Source organism: Hyalella azteca, unplaced genomic scaffold (genome assembly GCF_000764305.2).
Source record: "Hyalella azteca isolate HAZT.00-mixed unplaced genomic scaffold, Hazt_2.0.2 contig1881, whole genome shotgun sequence".
NCBI lineage: Eukaryota > Metazoa > Arthropoda > Malacostraca > Amphipoda > Hyalellidae > Hyalella > Hyalella azteca.
Window position 1 is genome coordinate 91464 of NW_025932176.1, and position 21132 is coordinate 112595.

General features: G+C 38.9%; 1 protein-coding gene across 1 annotated transcript in view; it reads left to right on the forward strand.

Annotated features, from left to right (window-relative positions):
- LOC108678511 (protein limb expression 1 homolog) overlaps window positions 1–21132 on the forward strand; it is a 45571-nt gene that overhangs the window by 10412 nt on the left and 14027 nt on the right. The window lies entirely within an intron of this gene.

Consider the following 21132-nt stretch of genomic DNA (forward strand, 5'->3'; position numbering starts at 1 on the left):
GTTGCCTTCAACTATAAACGACTTACAGGAATGTGGTCAGCGATCACATTATCGGAGCTTTGCTCCCAATATTGCTAATGGTAAATATTGATTAATTCTAAAAATTGCCCATGTAATTATAGACAATCCAGAGAAGAAGACAAAAATTCATGGAGCATTTGAAAATCGATTAAAAATGTTTCTTGTACCTCTGGCACTCGTCGAGTATAATCTTAGGTCTATGTTCAAATAATAAATTCTATTCAAGGCACACAAAACTAATTGTAATATATTACTTTAAAATTGATGGTCTTAGTGCGTATGAAAGCCATTGAAATAATTCTGTCGAATGTAAGGATACGAACTTACAAGCTAAGGAGACAAGGAAGCTAAATGATCTTTCATCGAGAACATCTTGATAAACGAAACAGTACAAAATTGTCCTGTCTTCACTTTCAAATAATTGCCACTGTCTTCATCGATCAAGAATTATTCTCAAAATATGCATTGCTTTAGTCTTTATGTGGATTCGTTAAAATTTTTATTGAAAATACAACTACGTTTAAAATTGAATTAAAATATCTGGACACGTTACACCAATTCCATCTGAATTAAATCGTTTCTTTGCGACTATCGCTGAGCACATGCCCTCTTAATATCAGTAGTAACTTTATTAGTCCCTTAGCTTTGTTATATATTAGTCACTATTTGAACCCATGTCTTCGTGACGACACCGTGGGTCCAGCCTCGCTGCAGTGGGTACAGTGGTACCTCGCTGCAGTGGGTACAGTGGTACCTCGCTGCAGTGGGTACAGTGGTACCTCGCTGCAGTGGGTACAGTGGTACCCCAAACTTATGTCGGGGTACATGTTGGGTATTGCGACACGCCATCGAAGGCTCGTACTGCTAGCCATCCTCACCTCACATGGCTACGGGAAATGATTTCTTCATCGATGAGGTTACGCAGGTTCCGTAATACATTGGAACCACCACTTAGGTTTCCCATTTCAGGGTTCATTCAACTTTATCAACTTCAACTTACCTGAAATTGTGTAGTAATATTACTGACAAATAAAATTGACTGGTTGCTTTCGATACCTCGTCGCGTTTGTGCGTTGAGAATTGCAGTTCTAAGAATGCATTATATGATATATGCATCGTGCCTGATACAACGTGGTAAATTATCATGTCAACTTGACGCAAAAATTTATTAAAGCAGAAATCATGATTTGATGGGGTGAACATTATATGAGGTGAATGTTTGTTGATAGGTCTAACTATCAACAAACAAGTTTCTCGATGCTTTTTGTATAAAGAATCTTCGTAGCATTAAAATAATTGAATAAATTGCCCTAACTCCATGTTTCTATCAAGGAAAGTTCAATTGATCTGTAGTTACAGTACTTTTAAATTGTGTGCTAATTATCGTCATTGCACAAGAGCAGGAGACATGAGAAATCTTGGGTATAGATGCATTGTTTTTCTGCCAAAATTTCTGGCATCGCTACAACATCAAACCCCATCAAGAGTTTCAATACAAACATCCATTAATGCCTTCAAAATAGAGCGTAAGCGCCTTTTACAATTATTTTCCAAGATCACAAGATCATTAAATATTATTATACAAACTCAGGAGTTCACGCCTTCAGTGATAGTTGTCAGGTATTATACTCCTGTAATGATGACAGCCCATGTTGCTTGATTCATTTGCTTGAAAACAGCCCTGAAATATAACCTATTTCTCGTGCTAGTAGCTGACAAATTAGCTGACAAATGCACACGTTTGGGCATCTCGCGGGGACCTAAGACCGTTTCATCCAACGGATGTTCTTGTGCAAGACAGAGATGGAGAAGACGCCCGCTTCATGGCGCCATTTGTGCCCCTTTTTCCTCCTCCTGCTCCTGCACTCGCCTCTCAAATAAGAATGAAGTCCAACTCATGAATATGACGTTACCACTTAAAGAACAGTCTGCAATCTAGTCGTAGGTAATTTGCAAGCACGAAGGGCTGCAGCACTCGACGCACGAGATGCCCCTCTCTCCAGAACACGACTCGACCGTCTGAGTTCTTCATCTGGTTCTTTGCAAGCAGCCCCGCAGAGCGACGTTGCCTTCAATTATGGCTTGCATTCAATATCAAGAAAGCTTCGGCAATGTTATACCTTCTTCATCTGTCACGGTGAATAATGAGGCCTATTATTATTATCTGCCGCTTATGCACACAACTGCAAATGTGTAGTTGGGTCAGCCTGCCCCCGAGGTCTGCTTGATAACAGCCTGCCTTTATACTTGGGCCAATTTCCGCTTGGTGACGTAGTCGTCTGTTCGGTTCTGTTGCTTTATAACTACTAGTGGGGCAAGTTATAACTATAGTAATTTGCGCTGCTTTTTCTTGTAGCATTTTGTGACCGAAGGTTCGAGAGTTCGAAGAAATGACATGAAAATATTTGCTTCATAAAATGACGACAATTCAAATGTAGTAAGACGACCGTACACTTATAATCAGTTTCTTTTATTTGAATGGTATTTTTGAAATTGGAATCAATAAATTATTTTAATATGAATGAAGAAACTATAAGATGAATTAAACTAAGCACAAGTTTCAGTCTCTGCGGTTTTAATCTCCTAGATTTCTTCTCTATCTTGTAGTTGAGGAAAAAACTGAATTTTTAGTTTTCTCTGCCATGCCCACAAAGTAATATCGTAAATTGTTTGGAATCAACAATGTTTAACTTTAGAATAGTTTTCCTCCAACCATTTTTCTAAGCTGGCATACTTTCATCACTTTTGGATATGAATATAATATTACTGAACAGCCCTATAAATATCTTTGGTGATATTTGTGAATCCATCGACTGTTAAAAAGGACATAACGTAGGCTATTGCTTATTTAAAAACTTCAAAGCTATTACAACAATTTTCATTTGTTCACTAAAGCTGATCTCGTACCCCAATTTTTTTTTATTGCAAGTGAGACAGGCACAAACTTGAGGTGTCGTGCAAAGTCTGATCTCCTGTAGCAAAGGACTGGCTCGAGTTGACAGTTTTATAGCAGGTCCCAGGTTTATTAGGAGCACAATAGAGCATTAAGAACTTATGGAAAGTCTGGCAAGGTTTTGCTGCATCACTTGCAGCGATGATGGATCGCTTTTGTGTGGACCATCACAGCCTTAATTTGTGCACGCTTCAAAACTATAATCACGCTTCTCAATCTGCATCGAGTTTTCGCCGGTGCGTTTTAGCACTGAATGCTGCACGCAATGCTGCTTTATGATCTCCCGCAGCTGTGGTGACACAAACTCAAAACTTCGCAGGATAATCTGATCATTAGGGCGGCGCAACGAGGTTTTCCAGGATGAGTGCTCATAAATTCATTAGGTGTGCTTCATGAAAATTAAATCAATAGTTTGTGTTATTGTCTGGACATTCTGTTTTTTTTTCAGTACCTTCAGGAGTTTTAAAAATTTATCTTAGATTGTGTTCGGAAATCCGAATTTGTATAAGTAAATTTAGAAGCAACAAAGGTGTCATGATGATTTCTGATTGGTTATGAATTATTATTTATTAAACTCAATTAACCCAAAAGTAGAAGAAAGCTACAAGTTTTCGTTAATTGTTTTTTCCGTTTTACAGAACATTTATTCGCCTAACCGAAAACATCGTTGGACATTTAGGAAATTTTTATAATCGTATCGTTGATTTGCAACCTCCACTTACACGAAACACCCTTCCAACGGTTTAAGCCGACAATGTGGTTTCTGCATAAATAGATATTCAAATTTGACAGAGAAGAATCTCCATACTTTACCTAAATGTTTGTGATAAAAATATGGCACAAAAAATACCCCACAAGCATGTTATTGGCGACACATTTTCGTAATTGAATATTGTGGCTGCAGTGGAGAATTGAGTATTAGGTTAATCTGTTGATGATGGCCGGAACGCGTGAAGGCTCTTGAACGGTGCGATACGGTGAGATACAAGCTCTTCATGTTGATAGCGCAGGGTTGTTGATGAAGAACATAGCTGCGTGCAAGTGACAGCAGCGGTGCTGGCTCAGACTGCGACACTTAGCGTCTTCTCTCTCTCATGTGATATTCATGCAACATTTGGTATCACATTTACACAAGTTGATTAAGGACCTGAGATTGTTTTCTTTCAATGTATTCCTGTTCGTTTTTTCATTAAGATCGAAAAGCTAGTTACCAAAAGTAATTTTTATATACTATGACGATTCGAATATCTATAATTCACTATCGAGCAAGTGAATTTTATGCAACACTTAACCATCAATAAAACTTTTATACAGAGAAACCTTCTGTCCAACTGAATCAATGTCAGATTTACGAGTACATTTGATATTCCTTTGTCGGGATCTCTTCATTAAACAAGTACGGTAGTACCTACCACACCAATTTTCGTGCCAAGTTTTCATTTCAATTTGCCAATTTACTTACTTCTAGATCCGAAAATCAACGCCTTCTATTCATTATTTATCAAAAATTTGAATAATAAACACACGTATTTTGCTTTATTGAAACATCTTATAACTTCCCTACAAAATCTAAATGGACATTATAGTTATTAATGTAGAACCTATAGAACCTAATTAATTTAGAACAATAAAAGTCCTAAAGGAGACAATTTGACGATGGAATATCTGAGAGCACACGTTTCTACATCAAATAATACAGTGAAATAATTCACATATGCATCATTAAGGTAAGAGTTCAGTTATCCTCTCCTGAGATTATCAGTGTCAGTTTTATTGTCCACACTGAGTTGTTAAGTCTAACCTCCATAAAAGCTACATGAAAGCAGGGATAAGATTTCGGGCTTGCAGAGAAGTCCCATGCAGTGAAAGTCGGAGCGTTTCCTTGTGATTACAGTGGCTGCAATCTCCCGACGCCTATATCTGCTTCGCTCAATTTAAACGAATGTTCTCACAAAAATAAAGCGAATGTGATGCCAAGTTAAAGCTGCCACTGCGACTATAGAAGCGGAACATAGGTGCTGCACATTGCCGAGATTATTTCATTTAGTGAGGTGCATTAATAGCGTTTAAAGGATTATTTCAAGCGGGCGCTCCCCTAGCTAATTCCATGAGTTATTGTATAGACGGCAATATTTCAAGTGTCCAAGCTGCTCGCGCACCGCCGCACCACACTCTGTCGAGCCTCAGTTCCTGGCTGCTTGGGTCATTTGTCAATTCGTGCGCTCGTTCTGCGGTGTCGTCTCTTCATCAGGACCTATATTTCAGAAAAAGTTAAGAGATCGTAAGTTCATCAGCCAATCATTGACGACCTTTCAAGCAAAATTCACCAATCATATAGACAAGAGAATAGAGCGTAAATACTTACGTTCACTTAGCGAGTTTTGAAAGTATGGTCCCTGGCCATAACATAACATACAATTTTCAGCGATGAAGTTCATATTTCTTTGCAGTCGTTAAATATTTGGGATGAATTATTGCCAATGAGTAATAAACTCGTCACTTTGTATGTATGTCTGAGAAGCGCCGCCGATGTAGGACAACTTATCCGCAGAGTTTTTAACAATTGTTACAATGAAAACAAAAGGAAATAGAACGAATAACCGATAAAGGATGTGAGATGTTAAATAAATTCGTTATCAATGTGACCGGAGGCAGACATATTTTTTGCAAGAAGCTTTTCGTCTCTATGTTATATAAGAGGTTAAGATGTATCCATTTTAATTCGATTAAGTTATGAATCTTCAAATTAAATTTCTCCCATCGAGATTTTGTTACTCCAAAAACATCAGAATTCAAAATAGCTGTACTATGGTAATTGAATTGTAGATTCAGGATTCGAAACTGCCTTATTAACATCTAAGGAATTAATTTCTTTGTCATTTTAATAACCACCAAATAATCTGGAACTTTCTACCAATCCCCCATGGCGGATTTTTCAGCATGAATTCAGCACTCAATGCGTGTCCGTGGGGCAAACTGTAAATTATACAGCACTAAGTCAAGTGAAAGTTCGGCTATCACTAAAAAACGGAGCGGGAACTTATGGTCTCAGAGCAGACGCTGCGGACGGTCGTATGCAACGCTTGGAATATTGATGACGTACATGAGCAGTTATAGTCCGTAGTATTGCACCTCGAGCTTTATTGACATATATTATAAGGTTGATACAATTTTTGATGGAAATTTCGTTCACGATTAATAGGAATCTGAAAGAAACCTGCCGTGATTTGAAGCACGATATAAATATTTTAAGTTCTATTATTGATGTGATATACGCGTTCTTTAAATTAAGAGTTGAAGATAAGATAAATCTTATCTTCGCTTAAGTAGCTCATTAAATAATACATTATATGCATCAAAAATCCTTCCAGCTGATGGAGTGAAATGACAGCTCTCATCACTTAAAAAGTTGATCCTTCAGGTATGTGGGTATTCACTTTTATATTTTACAGAATATAAGCATCATACACGTCGGTTTGATCAGGTCAGAATTCACAGCACTATATAGTACCATATACAGTGCAGCCTTTGAACAAAACAAATGACATTATTTTACTGCAAGAATTTTACCAACATGTAGCGCGCCAATATACGTAATATAAAGCCAATATGCAACATGTATATATTATTTCTGCATGGTAGAAACATGTGCAACGAGCTACCTGTACATGTACACCGACCCACCAGGCTGATGACGTTGAAACAACGTGTAATTGAATCATCTGATTCCACGAGTTGAATTCAACGATGATTCAACGATGAATTCAACGATGTCTGAAGGGAATGCTTACACCGCCACTGCAATACAAAGCTGGTGTCAACTACACTGAAAATTCCAGAAAAATTTAAACTAAGCATTAAGCTTCCAGCAGCATTTCAAACTAAAAAAATTGCAACTAAATTAATATTAATTAAATTAATACAAATGAATTATGTTTGAAGTGATTTATTTTGCCTCTTTTGTGTATTATTTTCAATGTCTTGTGTTTTGGTAGTTACTTCTGTGGTGCAATGGTTTTATAGTTATCATATTCATTTAATTCAATACATCAACGTTTTCCTGGATGTCCAAATCTTCGATCAGTATTCAGTTACTTTAATTAGTAAAGGTACGATCAAGGCTTTTACAACAATAATGATGAAATAGTTCCGAACTTCCTAGGACTAATAAAAGTTCATGATACTCATAGAATTTTTTGCATCGTTTCATTTCTCCACGAAATGAATCGTCTGGAACTTTACGCACAAATATTTAATTTTTAATCGCAATAAGTTCCCAATTATGAACTAGAATGAGCAATAATAATATATAATATTATAATACATTCAGACAAATTCACTATTCATTCATTCACTATTCTAGACAGTCGTATGTATATATAAGTACCATTTAAATTATAAGGTGCCAGGTAAATTATAAGAAAATATGTGTTCTATCGCAAAATTCTTAAAGGTAAGTAACTATACTCTGGCTTCATAAATCGAGTGATGGTCGAATTCACCGACGCATTCATAACTCAGGAGCGTTCATCTGCTTTGAACTTACTTATTCGCTGTCATCAAGACAAAGTTTATGTACAAGCAGCCTTGTTCTTCTTATTCTGATGAAAGTAGACTTTCTGCAAACCACGTCTGGACTGTGAGTTAGGTTCTCTAAAGGGTACGATTGGCAAGCAAGCATGGTTGATGTTGGAGAAAGGAGTTATGGCAGACGAGTCTCTTCACTACCGAGCTTTTAAGAACGGCTCGCTCGCGTGCTATCTTGCAGAGGTCTACGGCTAATCATAACCCATTTATTTTTAGCCAATAATCAAAGTTAAATCCCGAGCACGCCTGCGCGACTGCCCAGCGCTTGGGCTCTCATAAAGCTCCAGCTATAAGTCCTAATAGTTGAGCGCCAACCCGTCATTGTGGCTCAAGTGGCCATTATTTCCACACTGGCATGAGACCAGAGACGCTCCACTCGCAGAGATCATACGACTTTGTCCAACTACCGATGCATTTTTTGTCCTTGCGTGGGTCATCCTGACACAGTTTAGCTGTATCAGGGCTAATAAAGCACGTATCTGTGCTTCGTGTAGTGTGTTTGTTCTTATTTGGACAACTTGATCTATTAATTTATCTGAATGTGGTTAACTGGAGCCCTCTATGGCAGATCAAGCGCAGATCAGCTCGCTGGGCTGGGTGCACTCGCTCACCATGCATGCACTGTCTTCCCTTAAGCCAGTTGTTGTTGAAATAACTTGAACTTCATTGTACAATGTTCAACCATATCTACTCATAATCAACGTTGTTTCAACGTCATTTACCTGAAGGCTTATGTACTGTCAGGCTGACCCACTCTCATAACGTGAAAGCGAGTCCCCAAAGAGGCAATATTTGTTTTTATTTATTTCAATATATAAAAAATGTTTGGGTGAGAACAATGCTAATTTTTATTCTGACGGGCAGTAAATTAAAAATCATCAGACATATTTATCAAAACATATCGTTTTCTACAGAAAGCAGTGGGCAAATTTCTACAAAAATTCAAGTGCTTAAATTACTTTACGAACAAGTGCGTATGTAACTGCCGTGTGTCCATTTTTCTTTTTGCTTTGAGGGCAATTTGAAAGATAATAGTGAAAATTCTCTATTTAATTTAATGTCATTTAATGCATTGGATAACTGCATGTACCGATGCATGTTATTAGATTATTCACGTCACATGCACGCATATTTTTATTGCTTGTGTATTTTTTTTGTCGTTGACTGTTGAATAATGGACGCCAATCTTCATAGTTTCTTTGTTGAGTTCTGAAGTAGAGTAGACTTTCTTAGCAAGGCGAGGCTTACGAGTTTAAAGCCCTGGAAAATTATGGACATTTTTATGCATCCCAAACAACCCCAGAATGAGTGTGTAATTTGTAGAGATTAAATTGTGTGTAAATTTCAGAAATTAAATGGTGTGTAATTTTTAGCGATTAATTAAATGGCGTGGTCAAAGTTGTTGCACGTCAGTGGCGGGTAGAGTTGTGACACGTCAGTGGCGGGTAGAGTTGTGGCACGTCAGTGGCGGGTAGAGTTGTGGCACGTCAGTGGCGGGTAGAGTTGTGGCACGTCAGTGGCGGGTAGAGTTGTGGCACGTCAGTGGCGGGTAGAGTTGTGGCACGTCAGTGGCGGGTAGAGTTGTGGCACGTCAGTGGCGGGTAGAGTTGTGGCACGTCAGTGGCGGGTAGAGTTGTGGCACGTCAGTGGCGGGTAGAGTTGTGGCACGTCAGTGGCGGGTAGAGTTGTGGCACGTCAGTGGCGGGTAGAGTTGTGGCACGTCAGTGGCGGGTAGAGTTGTGGCACGTCAGTGGCGGGTAGAGTTGTGGCACGTCAGNGGGGCACAGGGCAGTGGGGGGCACAGGGCAGAGGGGGCACAGGGCAGAGGGGGGCACAGGCCCCAGCAAGGCCCCAGTTCGTGAGAGTTGCTCCGGTGCTCCAGGGTCGCGGGAGGTCAGCTCGCCCCTCCCCCTCCTCCGCCCTCCGTTCCCTCTTTTGTCTCAGCCCTTGCCCCGCCATCTCAGACTTACATCTGCGCTCCATCTTTTCCGCTTCCACCATCTTTTAGGTTAGGCTAGGTTAGGTTAGGTTAGGTTAGGTTAGTTGACTTATAACCTTAGGTTATGTTAGGTGACTTAGGTTAGGTTAGGTTGCTAACCTAATCAATAACTTCGACCATCTTCGACCATCTTTTTCCGCTTGGACCATCTTTTCTGGCATGGCAATTCATTTGTTTCCTTCATCTTGCTATATGCTTTATATTGTCACACTTTCTCTATTTGTGTACTAGAATATTTTAATTTATCTTGAAACTTCCCCTCAGTTGAGCCTAGTTTTAGTCGCCGCAGAGCCTAATTCTTGTCCCAGGCGTTGCCCAACCTACCCATACTAGTTCTTCCGGCTCACCCGAATCCCGGCTCATCAGACCTTCCTTCACAGCGTCTACTAGAACCTCCTACGTCGCATAGGACATAGGCACACTAGTTTTGATAGGGTAAATTTCCTTCATAGAAATTTATGGATATGTATTTTTAAGTTCAAGTTTATGTTTTGTTCGCATTCAAGTGTATGAACTTAACAAATCTCGTCAATAATTGTGATCGACTAAAGGTCTAAAGCCATGTTATCTACTTTCAAAATTTGTCAGTCGTCTGAATTTCGTATGAGTTGTGGTTATTTAGACGAATGACAGTTTATGATGAGTTTTCATCGCTTTATTCTTCAGCAAAATTTGTTAGTTAATTTTTGTCTCCATGAGTGGCCAATTAGTGAAGAAAGCTTTGGTTTCCTTCCAATAACTCATCCAATGACACTGCCTCACGCTGTCACGCACCACCAGACGCGTGAGCAATAAAAGTCTTGTTTGTTTCCGTATGGAAAAACGATCTCGTGTTTGGTACTGTGGGCAAATAAGCTCGTGTTTGGTACTCTCTGCAAATAAGCTCGTGTTTGGTACTGTCGGCAAATAAGCTCGTGTTTGACACTGTCGGCAAATAAGCTCGTGTTTGACACTGTCGGCCAATAAGCTCGTGTTTGACACTGTCGGCAAATAAGCTCGTGTTTGGTACTGTCGGCACGACAGTATGATGAAATAAGGGGATGATGAAATTTTTTCATCCCGACACGGGATGAAAAAAATAAGTTCGTGTTTCGCACGTGGACAGTTGGGCTCATGCTTGGCAATGCTGGAAAACTAGGTTACACACCTGGACAGGCTAGCTGTCCATGGTGCAGTGGGCAGACGATCAACTGTTCGTTCAAGTGGGTGGGAAATTTATTTTTGCGGCAGAATTGGCAACGACCTAGAAAAGGCCTAGAAAACTAACTGGCGATCGTGATTTTTTGCTAATAATCTCGAGTTTCTCAAATAAAAATCTTGTGTTTCAGTAATTTATATTGAAATTAATCTGAACCGCATTTAATGAAGTGTCCATGTATCGACAGGTTGTTTCATTCATACTCTACGTAGAAAAATGAATTTATTTTATAATTTCAATTCCTTGTAATTATATATATTCTTATTATTCTGTTCTTATCTCTTGTTATGTAGCGCGTTGCCCGTTGAAACGGCAGAAGTTCCAATCTTTATAGTTTGTTTCCAACCCTCGGTATATATTTAATTTTAATATTAACCAGTACATATATAAGTATATTATTGTTTGTATAATTAAAAAGGCTTAAAATGGCCTAAAATTTATAATATTAAGTGTCCTTTTGCCGTATTCGTATGCAAATTGTTAATAATTCGGTGCTGAGTTTATGAAAAATCGTCATGCTTGCGTACGAAAGTGGAAATGTGACCCAAAAACTTTCAACTCGCGATGCGCTCGAACACTCAGTGTAACGAGTGATACTTTGGCCAAATATCGATGCACTCTTTGCCTTTGTGAGAGTCATCTCGAACCAGGGGCCATACTTTCAAAACTGGCTAAGTGAACGTATAAGTACTTACGCTCTATTTTCTTGTCTATGATTGGTGGATTTGGCTTGAAAGGCCGTCAATGATTGGCTGACGAACTTACGATCTCTTAACTTGTTTTGAAGGTATAGGCCCAGTATGACTCGATCAACGAGCGTATCTGTGCTACGTCCGTTCCGTGGGTAAGAGACGGACGTATCAGTGACGCAAATAGTGACGTATCGTCAGTGGAAATAGTGACGTATCGTCACTGGAAATAGTGACGTATCGTCAGTGGAAATAGTGACGTATCGTCACTGGAAATAGTGACGTATCGTCACTATTTTCATTGCCTGAGTGTTGAGAAAGCAGCTATGCAAGGTGTTCCTGTTGCACTGAGAGGGAAATTTCGAGAGTGAAATTTAAACTACGGCCTGTTTAAGCTTTATTAGGAAGCAATGCTTTATAAGAAAGCAATGCTTCATCACCAAACAATACTCTATTAAATAGGTAAGTTAATTACATTAAGTATATGTTCTATGTGCTTCATTTTGGGCTTAGCTGCTTTATGAGGCTATCATCGGCTCTTCAGTGTCGCAATTCTCAGTCCGGTACATCTGGTAAGCTGAAAGACGTCAGGGTTGAGTGGTTATCCGATGTTAATTTTTTTCAGCCTTATAACTTTCAACTAGCTTTTTAGAAGAGCTTAAACATTCTGTATCAACTATATTCACATTCTTGATTTAAACTAAAAAATGATAAGGATCAAGATAATTCCCAGAATTGAATACAAACCAAATTTAATGTTGAGAATCTCATCGGATAATTCACGACAGGTTATCTACAAACAAGTAATGTTCCTCATTGTCGAGAAAGATTTTGTAAAACCTTCAGCTTATTTGATAATGAATTACCTTTGTTCAAAATTTCGTCAATATTTTGAAACCTCGTTTGAAAACCTATTCTTTCATCTGCATAAGCAAGCAAAGGTGCACGCTGCTGCGTGAGTTAACAACTTTGGCTGGAACACGTTTGCTCATTCCCGTTTACAGTGACGTAGATCCAGCCCCGCTAGGCTCATGTCGTATTCCGATGACACTCGGTACTTTATCTGCTCTCTTGCACTTGATCAAAGCTTCTTATGTGCCCTCAGCTCACGGAAATGCAAAACATATAAACGAAAATCTGTGTTACCATTATTGGTACACAGGTTAGTTCTCGAGCACGAGATTTCTTACGTCGATTACAGCAAATTACTTCAGTCGCATTGATTGCGATGAACTCAAGCGCGGAGAACGACTGTAGAGTTATTCTATTGGCCACAAGTCTGTGCCAAGTGCATGCACTACACTGGATATACGGTCACCTCTGCCAGTGCCGCGACCAAGGAATTCTTAGTTACACTCCACTGACTTGCTTCGAGACTTTGAAATTGCGTTCCTTTATGACTGCAGGACAGTATTTCTTACAGAACAGCAGTTTCAGGGTTCAAGTTTTATAATACAGACAAAGGTATGCATTAATTTTGCTCCGAGGATTGCATGAAAGTTTCTGAGCTATTACATTGGGTATGCATTGCTTATCAGTATTTTATCGAAGGGACCATCCATGAAGTGCAATCATTATGCCCTCGGAAAGTTTCATTGTGTTGGTGCTGTAACACCATCTAACAGGCGATTTCTCAACCATCGAACATTGAACTCCAGAAAAACGTACTTTATTATGCAAATCTTTTACGTTCTCATTGATATTCGAAGGATCAATCGTCCAGAAATGAATGTTTATGTTGATAGTAAACGTTGAACAAATTCGAAAAATGGCCATGTTCTTTGACTGGGAAGTGTACACGTCTTCTCAGTTACTCCAGCCTAACTAAGCACTTTATCGGCCTATTGACTAAAACAGATATATTTTGGCGATGCGCTATTGGTATTACTTGAAATTTAAAAGTATTATTGTACTGGATATTTAAATTTCACGAGTTATCGAATAAAGGTGCATTTCATCGAAAAATGCTGTGATTGAATATTGTTTATGAGCGTCTAGTTATCTCAGTTCCATGCCTTATTCATTAAATACATTGTGCATTCATGGAGCAGATATTACGCTCACTCCAACATATGTAGCGCAAATTAGTGACATTAAGATTTGATTAACGGTGCAATTAAATAAGTTTGTTTTCCACTACTCCGATAGCGTTATGGACATCGCAGGCGGGTATTGTTCTCAATGTAAATTGTTTCAATAGGTTTACTATACATTAAAAACTATGCACTTTATACACTGTATTCATGTCCGACTACAAATTGACAACATATAAGAATGAGATGGATGCAAAACGACCACCCGGGCACGCCACGTTACACTGTTTGTTTGCGAGTGCTGAGGCGTTGTTTGTTTAAATACTTGGCGACCGTTGAACACAAGACCTCGGTGTTGACAGTCTCGAGAAAGCCCATTCTATTCAAACAAGGCGTACCGAGTCTCTGAGGTGACATTACCTCAGCTGTAAATCTGTTAGACAAACGGCGCCGATTGAGCTTCTCTAGGCTACCTCGGCAGCTGTCCCGATACGTGCTGTCCATCTCGCTTGCCTTTAATAAACAACAAACTTGCCTCCGTTGCTTCAATGCGCACCACCATAAGTGTTGATATCATCGACGTGAATAATGCAATCACGAAAAAATATATTTGGCATGGCTTTTTGGCTTTTGCAACGAATTTCAAACCAGTTACTTATTTAACCTCGCCTGTCGCCCGCAATGCAGTATTGTGGTTCTATAATGTAAAAAATTGGCATAGAACGAATAATGAGTAACACTCGTGCAATATAACCGGCATTGTCTTCGAACCATACAGTCAGTGAATTTTCGAATAGAAAATATTTAAGAAACTTCGATTTGTTGCGCCAGAATATCCTTTTGTTTACCTCTTGCCCACGATGTCGATGATGAGTAAATGTTGCCTTAGCCTCTATAAAATGTGGTAATATAAACCAGAATTCTCCTCTTTGTCTGCCTAATGGAGAGCCGTTGTAGCGCTCTGACCACCCAATTAGATGAAGCTTATTGAAGAAGGATGTTTCTTCGAGTCAATTAATCGTACGCCATTGCTTAATCTCAGAGGATTATCAGTGTAACATAGAGTGACAGGGGCGAGGGCTCTCGCAAAATGCATGGGATAGTCGAGAAGCAGACGTGTTTTTATGAGTCATCTGAAAATGTCCTCCATGATAAGATACAATGAGAAAAATGGTCTCTATGCTCGATAAAAAAGGTGATAATTGGGTAGGGGAGGCATTGCCGGTGACAACAAAGGCGTTTGTGCAATCCAGCATTTTTGCATGAGAGAGAAGCATCCTGATTGATGTCTATCAGTCGCGCCGAGACGTCAACTTCAATAAGATTCACTTCACCGACGAGCCGCTCATCCCTCTTCAAAATAAAACGAAGTGTCTGAAGGCTGCTTGAGTGATAAACCTTGGTGCTGACGACGACTTCTTACACGTCTTGTATCGAGTGACGAGCAACCATCGTCTTATCTGTCTCGACTCCGACTGCTCCGGTCAATAGTGCGGAGCGCGAATTAAAAAAAAAAACATTCGAAGTCCAGCATTTCGAGACGAAAGTCGAAAACATCATATTTTGGGTCTGAGATTAATAAATTCTTCGTCTGCGGATACACAACTGTCGTCAATGTTATGTTTACCTGAAGAATAGGTAATGAAAGTTACCCTCAACAGAAAAGGTTAGGTAGATTTATAATTTCGTTTTATGTATACATATTCAAACGAAGGTATAATAATCCATGACCAATTATTCAATTTGCTTTTCTGAAATATTTTGTCCAAACTTTCTATTTTCCAATTATTTTCATTACTATCCTTAGCATTATGAACTTAAATAGCATATATTTTTCCTCTTGACGTTAATATTGTTGATATAACTCGTAAAACATGACCGCAGTACGACAAAACGAAGCTGTCGCCGACACCGGACATTCCGCGCTGAAGGTTTCGTCCGCTCACTTCCTTCTTCCAGACGACTGACAAAAATTGCTCGCGCTTGCTCAATTTATATTTTAACATTCGCAATCTTTTCCGTTTCACGGATAGTTTTTAGTTGATTGCAGAAAAGTCAAAGACACATTCAAACTTGTAAACGCTACTGATTTTCATATATAGCATTAACAATAACCACGAAACCGTAGAAAAGTTGAAAGATACTTCTACAAAAAATTATTTAAACATCTCTTGCCAAAAATATTCCTAAATTTTAACAATAAATTGATTCTTAGACTGAATTACAAGATTAAGCTTTGCGTAATGAATATTTAAAAACACCGTCGACAACATTTGTATTTCTGTAAGAATGATGCGCCACACGGATGTTGATAATGATGTTCGGCTTGATTATTTGGTCCTTAATGTTGGTGATGTATAGGAAAAGGAGTAATTACCATGCAGTGGTGAAAGTGTTTTTTTTTATATTTAGAAATTGTGGGATAGTATATTTCAGCTGCAGCAGATACAATTCCTAGGTTGTGGGGTCCACCAGACGCTGGTTGTGGGGTCCACCAGACGCTGGTTGTGAGGTCCACCAGACGCTGGTTGTGAGGTCCACCAGACGCTGGTTGTGAGGCTGTCTCTTATACACATCTAGATGTGTATAAGAGACAGCATTCACAACAAGCTTACCAACATTCACAACAAACTTACCAACATTCACAACAAACTTACCAACATTCACACCAAGCTTACCAACATTCACACCAAGCTTACCAACATTCACACCAAACTTACCAACATTCACACCAAGCTTACCAACATTCACACCAAGCTTATCAACATTCACAACAAACTTACCAACATTAGTGGTCCTTTAACAAACTTCGTCGCAACAGCTCAGGGAGATCATTACTCACGTAGCGTTGAGGTTCCCTTGAGGCTTGAACATAGTTTCAGTTTTCGACATTATTCTTCCATTAGTGCCGATACAGATGTCAATACATATATTATATTTATGGTAATTTTTCATTTCATTAGCCATGATACATCGGCAAATATATACATTATCTATAGGGTAATTTTTATCAGAGGGGCGTGTAGCGTCAAAGCATTTCTCTGCACTGAAGTGCACCTTAGTATTTTGTCGCAACTGGCAGGGAGTGTCTCGTTGCATCTCCGAGATTGTTCCGTATCTGATTAAGTTTTTCAGAGCCTTCATGTGTCTCTGTCACCTTCAGCGATTAGTGAGCAATTTGACTTTGATACTCGCTGCGAAAATCACAAGCTTTATCGCAAACACCAATACTCACTATTGTTGTGAGAGTGGCTTTCTTGGTGAATTTTAAACAACAAGGAAGCTCATGACTAGAAAAAGTTGTTCGGTTCGCAGGTTTCCGATTTTTTTTTCTGGTGAGAGGCGGCTTGAATTTTGTCAGGTGATGCTTTAACTGATATCTCTAATGCCGCTACAGAGTTATTATAAAAAGTCCTCGAAATTGTTGCATTGATTTCTTCATTCCGGATACAAAATGTGATGTGAATGGCGAATAGAACATTATTTGTTATTGCCATTGCATGCATGAGTTCAACGATATTAATTTTATTAGGATTGTGAACCCAAACGGAGGGAAATAACTCAAGTCCTTACCTTATTTGTATCTCTCAAAATGAATTTGTACGCAGTAATTTAACTGATATCAGTCGGCCATAATCAATACGGAACCGAAAATTTCGTTCACTTTCGATATAGTTCTTTCCTTTTCTCCTGAAAACCTATCGAATTTACTATAATGCCAATTAATTGACTCACCATGGAGAGTATATTATGAATTGTCTCCATCTATCTTATATTTGACAGTCCAATTTAAACGTTCGTACATGCACTGTTCTATAAAAAAAAGAATAATACCCCCTCCGTCTGTGCAAACACACGTGCTCCACAAACTGAAGCACCGACCTCGTGAAGAAATATATAGATTGGTACGCACGAATATCCTGGGGCAGTCTCCCAGGTACGCTACCTCGGAATGCTCAAGCCATGTAACACTTCTCAAGTTTCGTGCTCTCTTTTTTTGTCGGCATTTGACAGCAACTCTATGGAAACGCTTGTCCAAGGCTCATCCTGAACACATGCCTTTCAAAAATCAGACACAGACTTCATTGCTTCACAAGCGAACTGAAAGCTTTTCTCTTGCTTCGTCTGCTGTTGTTGCTGTTGTTCTTGCCTTTGTTTTGGCTTTTGGTTGTGAGCTTGTAGCTTTTTAGAGGAGCGGCTGAAGCAGACTTGCTTCGTTAGTTGTGTGTGTGCTGTCGCTCTAGCAGCACACGGTCGTGTAGTGTGTGCTGTAATGACCCATATCGTGCCCACGACCTTTAAACTTTCGTTTTTGTATCACAATAAAAAAAAATTTCAATGTTCGTAGATCTGACCAAGCAAACAAGATGTGCTAGAAGAACAGAAAGTAGTTATTTTTACTGAAATCATAACAGTTGATTGAGGTTTACGCTGGAGTGATGGTAGTGGTGAGCTAACTGGTGGTGTGTTGATGGCATGACGGGAAGATCATCTGCTACAATGCTTGTGGATTGCGACAAAGAGCAAACATGTGATCTGAGAACCACTCTTATTTCAGGTTTATTATAGGCTATTTCAATTCCTGAGTTATCAAAATTGATTGCACATTTCCATGCGCCGTTTGATTCTTCAGTTGAGTGAACATTGATAGCCACAAACTTGATTATCTTGAACGTTGGGCTCTTACCTAAAGGTTTCGATGCCTTTGATAGTGCAGTCATGAAATAGGGTTTCCCGATGGTATTCACATCTTTATAATGCATTTAATCTATAAGAACCTATTAACAATTTTGTTAGCTTGAGGTCAAAATAAAGATTTGTTTGCCGCTAGTATAATTCATTATCGAGTTTCACCGATGGAGTTGAGGTTTAACAATCCTATTTATTTTAATCATACCTATTCTTCATAATGTTCATCAATTCATTTTTGGCGTCTTATGATGGCCACCTTTTCTTAGACCAGAACATGTGGAGTTCACATTCGGAATTAATATTTTCATAGGCCAATTTTTGGAAAAGTTTGACACGACGACGTTAAGGATGACAACATTGACGATGACATTCTATTACCATATATAGATTTTTATGACCATTAACGTTAATATAATCACATCAGCTTTGATAGTATATCAATTATTATTGATTTGATTGCCTATATACGCAATCGTCCTAATGATAAAGAGATGAACGGCTTTATTTTTAAATTATGCCGAACAATTTAAATTTTCTGCACAAACGCTTAATATTTTGGTTGTTTCCTTTTGTATTCAAGCTAACTATATCTTATTTTAAGGTAATTTTAATTTTTAGGCCGATGATGAACAAGCCTTAGCCAGCAGCGTATGACAGCCTCGTGCATCTACCGGCAAGGCGTCTACTGTGCCCGGAACTGGGCTGTAGACTTGGACTATGAAGCGTAGACATCTACCGGCAACAGTGGCAGGGACTGGGCTGTAGACTTGGACTATGAAGCGTAGACATCTACCGGCAACAGTGGCAGGGACTGGGCTGTAGAGTTGGGCTTTGACTCGTAGACATCTACCAGTAACAGTGGCAGGGACTGGGCTGTAGAGTTGGGCTTTGACTCGTAGACATCTACCGGCAACAGTGGCAGGGACTGGGCTGTAGAGTTGGGCTTTTACGTAGACTTCCAGCAGTTGATCGTCTCGTCTATAAGAGGGAGGCGATAATATCCTAGTGTTGCCTGTTTCTGAATCATCTAAATGAGATGTTTCTTCTAATTAATAAATGAATTCGTGTTATTTCAATGTTGATAACGTCTATAAATTTTATTTTGCGTTGTCTCGTTTGATAATTGTAATAGATTCATTCCTATCATAACTAGTTTCTCGATTTCCGTAGAGCTGTTTTTTTAATTGTTTCCTGTCTTCCCATTAATGGACCGTAAATTATTAGGATTGTATTGTTTTCCGTTTGTCTGTTCTCGGTCATCTCTAGAGATGTTGGAACATTGATCTAAGTTCAGCTAGGATACGATGTTCCCTTCAATTAATAATTCAATACACAATATAATCTTGTAATTCGGGATAATATTTCTTACATGAGTTAACTTTTTCTCGTTTCCGTGATCGTAATTTAGTAGATTCCATTGTTCCGCCGTAAAATTCTGTGTTTGGATGTGCGCAGCAATGCAATAGCCTGAAAGGCTGTGAAAAAGGCTGTTCTTCCTACTTATCGTTCTTTAGTAAGGCTGTGAGTTTAACATAGAATTTTGTGTAAATTTAAAGCATAAAACGCTTTACATCATAAACAAGTATTACTTCTGTCAAACACATAATTTTTTAGATGCTCAACCGGTATAAATTCTTAGAATTTTCAAAGGATGATGCTAGATGCCAAACCACCATTGAAATGCTTTGATGCGAGGTACAAAGTTCAAAGAAAACCTTTAATATGATAATTTGAGGTGGGGTCTAATTAACCATGATCTTTATAGTTCTTCGACGAATATATAAAGCGATATTTCAGAAGTTGAATGGAAATAATGAATGAGAAGTTTATACTTCGTCCTGTTTGACGTGCTGATTGCATTTGACTGAAAGCATTCATTATTAAAAATTCATACAAATCAAACATATTTTTCACAATAAATCTTCTGATATTATTGCATTCACTTGATTTTTTGACAATTTTTTACCTATAATAGTTCTAATAAAGGTGAATTCTATAATGTTATGATAGCAAAACCACTTACATAGGCTATTTTAGTAATGATGGGCCAGCCCACATAATACTAAGTTCAAGGAAATTAAAAAACAATAAAAATACTTCTCAGTTAGAGCATATTTTCTGCAACAAACGATTGCACATGGCGTAGCACTGGTACATTTTGAAGTATTTCTGTATTTGGCAAGAAGCTTCCATAGATATGCTGCCATGTTAACAAATTTTCTCGAGAAGTGGCGTAAATTTGTGTGGAAGTCCTTAAAATGCTGTACTGAGACATGCTTGCTCCAAACACCTGCAATTAGGCAGGCAAAAACGAAGGCAAGGCCCTGAGGTCGAGCGTGAGAATGCCTTCAAAATACGGCTCGACACAAGTGCCCATTAGCTCTCGCTGCCTTCAGACTGTGGCTGATGAACGTCTGTAGTGGCTCTCCTCAACCCCGCTGCTCTACACTGCGTTATTACCACGAAAAAAAACCCTCACGATCTCCTGAATTAAATGGCAGCTTGGCTCGGTGGAAGCGTCGCCGATTAGTGATTGGTTACGAATGATTATCATAGAATCTAAGCGCACCCAAACTTGTGCTTAATTATTGCGGTGCCAGTAAGAGAGTTTATATACGCGCACGAAAGACTCTATTCACTCATTACCACCAGAAAAGAACTGGCTTCCCAAAATATCTTCCACGAGGTAATAATTCGATAACACGCGAAAAATGGTGGTTTGTGGTTTGGCTCATAGAAGGCTCGTGTTTTTCTAAGATTTATTATGGCTGAAGTGGCCAAGCGACTTCGCAATCTTTCCAGCTCGGTCAAATTACGCTCTGTATGCACGTCTGGTGTCTGTATTTTGCGGCTAGCATCATGCATGCTTCTCTGGTATCAAGTCATCGCTATGATAGTTGGTGTAAATTTAAATTAAAGAAAAGGTATTGAAGGAAATATAACAGTTTCGTGGTTCGCAC